The sequence below is a fragment of the Mesoplodon bidens genome (genome assembly GCF_964165515.1).
Source record: "Mesoplodon bidens genome assembly, chromosome: 8".
Taxonomy (NCBI): domain Eukaryota; kingdom Metazoa; phylum Chordata; class Mammalia; order Artiodactyla; family Ziphiidae; genus Mesoplodon; species Mesoplodon bidens.
The window spans coordinates 29,050,652-29,057,529 of record NC_138165.1 but is presented as its reverse complement, the minus strand read 5'-3'; positions in this window follow the sequence as shown (position 1 = coordinate 29,057,529).

Below are 6,878 nucleotides of genomic sequence, written 5' to 3'. Positions count from 1 at the left end.
TGGATGGAGTTAGGATCCTGAGAAGGAATGATCCAGAGCTTAAGTGAAAGGATTGCCCTTAATTTGGGAAATGGACCCCTCTTTTCATTATCAAAGGAAGGGGAAAAAAAGGAGTGGATGGATGAGGATGAAATAGAGTGGTGTCTGAGGCTGCTACGTCCTATGAAAAGCAGAATTCAAAGTTATTTGTCATGAGGATTAAATGAGTTAATACATGTAAAGTTCTTAGCACATAAAGTTAGTACATAAAGTTCTTTGTCACATAACAAATGCCCAGTAAATGTTTGGTGGTGGTGGTATCTGTTGAGAGGAACGAGCTAGAGTGAGCAGTTTGAGCTAAATGGATGATCCAGACTAGCCGAGTATATGGAAGGACAGTTGACCCATCTGAGGAAAAGGCGCTTTTTTAAATTTTATTTTGAGGTAATTGTAGATTCATACATAATCGTAAAAAACAGCACAGAGATCCTGTGTATCTTTTACCCCATTTCCCCTAACAATAACATTTTGCAGAACTGTAGTACAGTATCACAACCAGTATATTGACAAATACAGTCAAGACAACATTTCCATCACCTTGAAGATCATTCATGTTGCACTTCTGTAGCCACACCCACTTCACTCCAGCCCCCCCACTCCCTGTTTAACTCCTAGCAACTACTAATCTGTTCTCCATTTTTAGGATCTTGTCATTTCAAGAATTTTATATAAATGGAAGTATACAGTATGTAAACTTTGGGGACTGGCTTTTTTTTTTACTCAACATAATTTTCTGGAGATCCAAGTTGTGTGTATCAATAGTTTGTTCCTTTTTACTGCTATGGTATGGATGTACCAGTTTGTTTAAATTTTCACCCATTGAAGAATATCTGGGTTGCCTCAGCTTTTTTTTTTTTTTTTTTTTTTGCGGTACGCGGGCCTCTCACTGTTGTGGCCTCTCCCGTTGCGGAGCACAGGCTCCAGACGCGCAGGCTCAGCGGCCATGGCTCACGGGCCCAGCCGCTCCGCGGCATATGGGATCTTCCCGTTCCGGGGCACGAACCCGTATCCCCTGCATCGGCAGGCGGACTCTCAACCACTGCGCCACCAGGGAAGCCCTGCCTCAGCTTTTTGTCTATTACAAATAAAGTTGCTATGGAAACTTCTGTAAAATTTTTGTGTGAACATAAGTTTTCATTTCTCTGGGATAAATGCCTAGGAGTGCAATTGCTCAGTGCAACTGCCCTATGGTAATTGCATGTTTAGTTTTTTAAGAAACTGTCAAACTTTTCCAGAGTGGCTATAACATTTTACATTCCCACCAGTAATATATGAATGATCCAGTTTCTCTGCATCCTAGCCAGCATTTGGTGTTACTACTATTTTTTTTTTTTTTTTTTTTTTTTTTTTTTTTTTTTTGCGGTACGCGGGCCTCTCACCGCTGTGGCCTCTCCCGCTGCGGAGCACAGGCTCCGGACGCGCAGGCCCAGCAGCCATGGCCCACGGGCCCAGCCGCTCCGCGGCACATGGGATCCTCCCGGACCGGGGCACGAACCCGTATCCCCTGCATCGGCAGGCGGACTCTCAACCACTGCGCCACCAGGGAGGCCCTGTTACTACTATTTTTAATTTTAGCTATTCAGATAGATATGTGGTGATATCTCATTGTGGTTTTAATTTCCACTTCCTTAATGGCTAGTAATGTTGAACATTTTTTTCATGTACTTTGCCATCTGTATATCCATTTTGGTGAAATGTCTGTTCATTTCTTTTGCTCATTTTCTAGTTGAATTGTTTGGTGTGTTTTTGTTTTGTTTTGTTTTTTAATGTTATGTTTGGGGATTTCTTTATATATTCTAGATACTAGACCTTTGTCAAATATGTGGTTTCCAAGTATTTCTCTAAGTTTGCAGCTTGTCTTTTATCCTCTTAGAATCTTTTGAAAAACAAAAGTTTTAAATTTTGGTGAGGTCCAATTTATCAGGTTTTCTTTTCATATATAGTGATTTTTTAGAAAATTAATTAACTAATTAATTTTTGGCTGCGTTGGGTCTTCGTTGCTGAGCGGGCTTTCTCTAGTTGCAGTGAGCGAGGGCTACTCTTCATTGTTGTGCGAGGGCTACTCTTCATTGCGGTGCACAGGCTTCTCATTGCAGTGGCTTCTCTTGTTGCGGAGCACGGGCTCTAGGCACGTGGGCTTCAGTAGTTGTGGTTCACAGGCTCTAGAGCGCAGGATCAGTAGTTGTAGGCTTAGTTGCTCCGCAGCATGTGGGATCTTTCCGGACCAGGGATTGAACCCATGTCCCCTGCATTGTCAGGTGGATTCTTAGCCACTGGGCCACCAGGGAAGTCCCTCACATATATTGCTTTTGATGTCAAGCCTAAGAACTCTTTGTCTAATCTTAGAACTAAAAAAGATTTACGCCTATGTTTTTTTTTCCTTGGTAAAGCTTTTATAGTTTTCCATTTTTTGTTTAATCCATTTTGAGGTATTTTTGTGTATAAAGTGTCATGTTTAGGTAGAGGATTTTGTTCCCGTCCCTATGAATGTACATTTGCTTCAGCACCATTTGTTTAAAAGGCTATACTTTCTCCATTATTGTTTTTGCACCTTTGTGAAAATTCATTTCAGTGTATTTGTTTGGGTCAATTTCCGGGTTTTCTAGTCTGTTCCATTGTTCTGTGTATTTGTACATCCTCCAATACCATACAGTCTTGATTACTGAAGCTATATAATACATCTTGAAATTGGGTAGGCTGATTCTTCCCACTTTCTTCTTCTTTTTTAAAAAAAATTTAAAAAATTTTTTTGATGTGGGCCATTTTTTAAAAGTCTTTATTGAACTTGTTACAATATTGCTTCTGTTTTATGTTTTGTTTTTTTGGCTGTGAGGCATGTGGGATCTTAGCTCACCAACCAGGGATTGAACCCACACCCCCTGCATTGAAAGGTGAAGTATCAACCACTGGACTTCCAGAGAAGTCCTTATTTTTCTTTTTATAAAGTATTTTAGCTATTCTAATTTCTTTGCCTTTCCATATAGATTTTATTTTATTTTTAATTAATTAATTAATTAATTAATTATTTGGTTGTGCCGGGTCTTAGTTGCGGCTCATGGGCTCCTTAGTTCCAGCTTGCTGGCTCCTTAGTTGCGGCTCCAGGGCTCCTTAGTTGCACACGCTGTCCCCTTAGCTCTGGCATGTGAACTCTCGGTTGTGGCATGCATGTGGGATCTAGTTCCCTGACCAGGGATTGAACCCAGACCCCCTGCACTGGGACCGTGGAATCCCAACCACTGCGCCACCAGGGAAGTCCCTCCATATAGATTTTAGAGTAGTATTGTCTATATTACAGAAAATGTTCTTGGTATTTTAATAGGAATTAGGTTAAATCTGCATTTCAGTTTGTGAAGAATTGATATGTTAACAACATCGAATTTTCCAGTCCATGAACACAGTCTCTTTTCATTTATTTAAGCCTTAGATTTATTTCATCAGTGTTTTGTAGTTTTCTGTGTATGTGTTCTACATATTTTGTTAGACTTACACCTAAGTATTTAATTTTTATTTTGCACAAGTGTAAGTGGTATTGCATCTAAAATTTTGTTGTCCGTGTGTTCATTGCTGATATATAGAAATATTGGGTTGGCCAAAGGGTTTGGTTTTTTCTATAAGATGGCTCTAGTATCTCTTAGTTGTCTTTAACTTCATTCGAAGTTTTGTTTTCGAATTTTGTTAGATTGTATTGTGACAGCTGTCATATCAGCATGCATTTTTAAAAAAACTTATCAAAATTGGTGAATTTTTGTGAAGCCATTTTAATATTGAAGATGGAAGAAAAAAAGCAACATTTTCGGCATATTATGCTTTATTAATTCAAGAGAGGTAAAAACGCAACTAAAACGCAAAAAAAGATTTGTGCAGTGTATGGAGAAGGTGCTGTGACTGATTGAATGTGTCAAAAGTGGTTTGCCAAGTTTCATGCTGGAGATTTCTCACTGGATGATGCTACACGGTCGGGTAGACCAGTTGAAGTTGATAGCAATCAAATCGAGACATTAATTGAGAACAATCAATGTTACACCACACGGGAGATAGCCGACATACTCAAAATATCCAAATCAAGAGTTGAAAATCATCTGCACTAGCTTGGTTATGTTAATTGCTTTGATGTTTGGTTTTCACATAAGTTAAGGGAAAAAAACCTTCTTGACTGTATTTCCGTATGTGAGTCTCTACTTAAACGTAACGAAAATGTTATGTTTTTAAAACAAATTGTGACAGGTGATGAAAAGTAGATACTGTACAATAATGTGGAACAGAAGAGATCATGGGGCAAGGAAAATTATCCACCACCAACCACACCAAAGGCCGGTCTTCATCCAAAGAAGGTGAAGTTGTATATATGGTGGGATTGGAAGGGAGTGCTCTATTATGAGCTCTTTCCGGAAAACCAAACGATTAATTCCAACAAGTACTGCTCCCAATTAGACCAACTGGAAGCAGCACTAGACAAAAAACATCCAGAATTACAGAAAACGCATAATCTTCCATCAGGATAATGCAAGACTGCACGTTTGTTTGATGACCAGGCAAAAACAATTACAGCTTGGCTGGGAAGTTCTCATTCATCGGCCATTTTCTTTCTTTTCTTTCTTTATTATTTTCTTTATTTTTTTTCTTTACCTTTTTTTTTCTTTTTTTTCCTTTATTTTTTTCTTTATTTTTTAATTTTTTTTATTTCTGAGATATACATTTTAAAGTAATAACTAGAATTATGACTTATAACATTATACCAGAACATATAAGATTTTTAGAAATTTCATGTAATGTCTGAAACATTTATATTAACATATTTCCATACAAATAACCCAAAGAAAGTTTAGTATTAGTTGTCTTTTGTTTGTTTGTTTGTTTTTTATACTGCAGGTTCTTATTAGTCATCAATTTTATACACATCAGTGTATACATGTCAATCCCAATTGCCCAATTCAGCACACCACCATCCCCACCCCACCACGGTATTCCCCCCTTGGTGTCCATACGCTTGTTCTCTACATCTGTGTCTCAACTTCTGCCCTGCAAACCAGTTCATCTGTACCATTTTTCTAGGTTCCACATACATGCGTTAATATACGATATTTGTTTTTCTCTTTCTGACTTACTTCACTCTGTATGACAGTCTCTAGATCCATCCACATCTCAACAAATGACTCAATTTCGTTCCTTTTTATGGCTGAGTAATATTCCATTGTATATATGTACCACAACTTCTTTATCCATTCATCTGTCGATGGGCATTTAGGTTGCTTCCATGACCTGGCTATTGTAAATAGTGCTGCATTGAACACTGGGGTGCATGTGTCTTTTTGAATTATGGTTTTCTCTGGGTATATGCCCAGTAGTGGGATTGCTGGATCATATGGTAATTCTATTTTTAGTTTTTTAAGGAACCTCCATGCTGTTCTCCATAGTGGCTGTATCAATTGACATTCCCACCAACAGGGCAAGAGGGTTCCCTTTTCTCCACACCCTCTCCAGCATTTGTTGTTTGTAGATTTTCTGATGATGCCCATTCTAACTGGTGTGAGGTGATACCTCATTGTAGTTTATTTTTGTCTTTTTTTTTGCGGTACGCAGGCCTCTCACTGTTGTGGCCTCTCCCGTTGCGGAGCACAGGCTCTGGTTGCGCAGGCTCAGCGGCCATGGCTCATGGGCCCAGCCGCTCTGCGGCATGTGGGATCCTCCCAGACTGGGGCACGAACCCGCGTCCCCTGCATCGGCAGGCGGACTCTCAACCACTGCGCCACCAGGGAAGCCCCTCATTGTAGTTTTGATTTGCATTTCTCTAATAATTAGTGATGTTGAGCAGCTTTTCATGTGCTTCTTGGCCATCTGTATGTCTTCTTTGGAGAAATGTTTATTTAGGTCTTCTACCCATTTTTTGATTGGGTTGTTTGTTTCTTTAATATTGAGAGGCATGAGCTGTTTATATATTTTGGAGATTAATCCTTTGTCCGTTGATTCATTTGCAAATATTTTCTCCCATTCTGAGGGTTGTCTTTTCCTCTTGTTTATGGTTTCCTTTGCTGTGGAAAAGCTTTTAAGTTTCATTAGGTCCCATTTGTTTACTTTTGTTTTTATTTCCATTACTCTAGGAGGTGGATCAAAAAAGATCTTGCTGTGATTTTTGTCAAAGAGTGTTCTTCCTATGTTTTCCTCTAAGAGTTTTATAGTGTCTGGTCTTGCATATAGGTCTGGAATCCATTTTGAGTTTATTTTTGTGTATGGTGTTAGGGAGTGTTCTAATTTCATTCTTTTACATGTAGCTGTCCAGTTTTCCCAGTACCACTTATTGAAGAGACTGTCTTTTCTCCATTGTATATCTTTGCATCCTTTGTCATAGATTAGTTGACCATAGGTGCATGGGTTTATCTCTGGGCTTTCTATCTTGTTCCATTGATGTATGTTTCTGTTTTTGTGCCAGTACCATATTGTCTTGATGACTGTAGCTTTGTAGTATAGTCTGAAGTCAGGGAGTCTGATTCCTCCAGCTCCGTTTTTTCCCCTCAAGACTGCTCTGGCTATTCAGGATCTTTTGTGTCTCCATACAAATTTTAAGTTGATTTGTTCTAGTTCTGTAAAAAGTGCCATTGGTAATTTGATAGGGATTGCATTGAGTCTGTAGATTGCTTTGGGTAGTATAGTCATTTTCACAATATTGATTCTTCCAATCTAAAAACATGGTATATCTCTCCATCTGTTGGTATCATCTTTAATTTCTTTCATCAGTGTCTTATAGTTTTCTGCATACAGGTCTTTTGTCTCCCTAGGTAGGTTTATTCCTAGGTATTTTATCCTTTTTGTTGAAATGGTAAATGGGAGTGTTTCCTTAATTT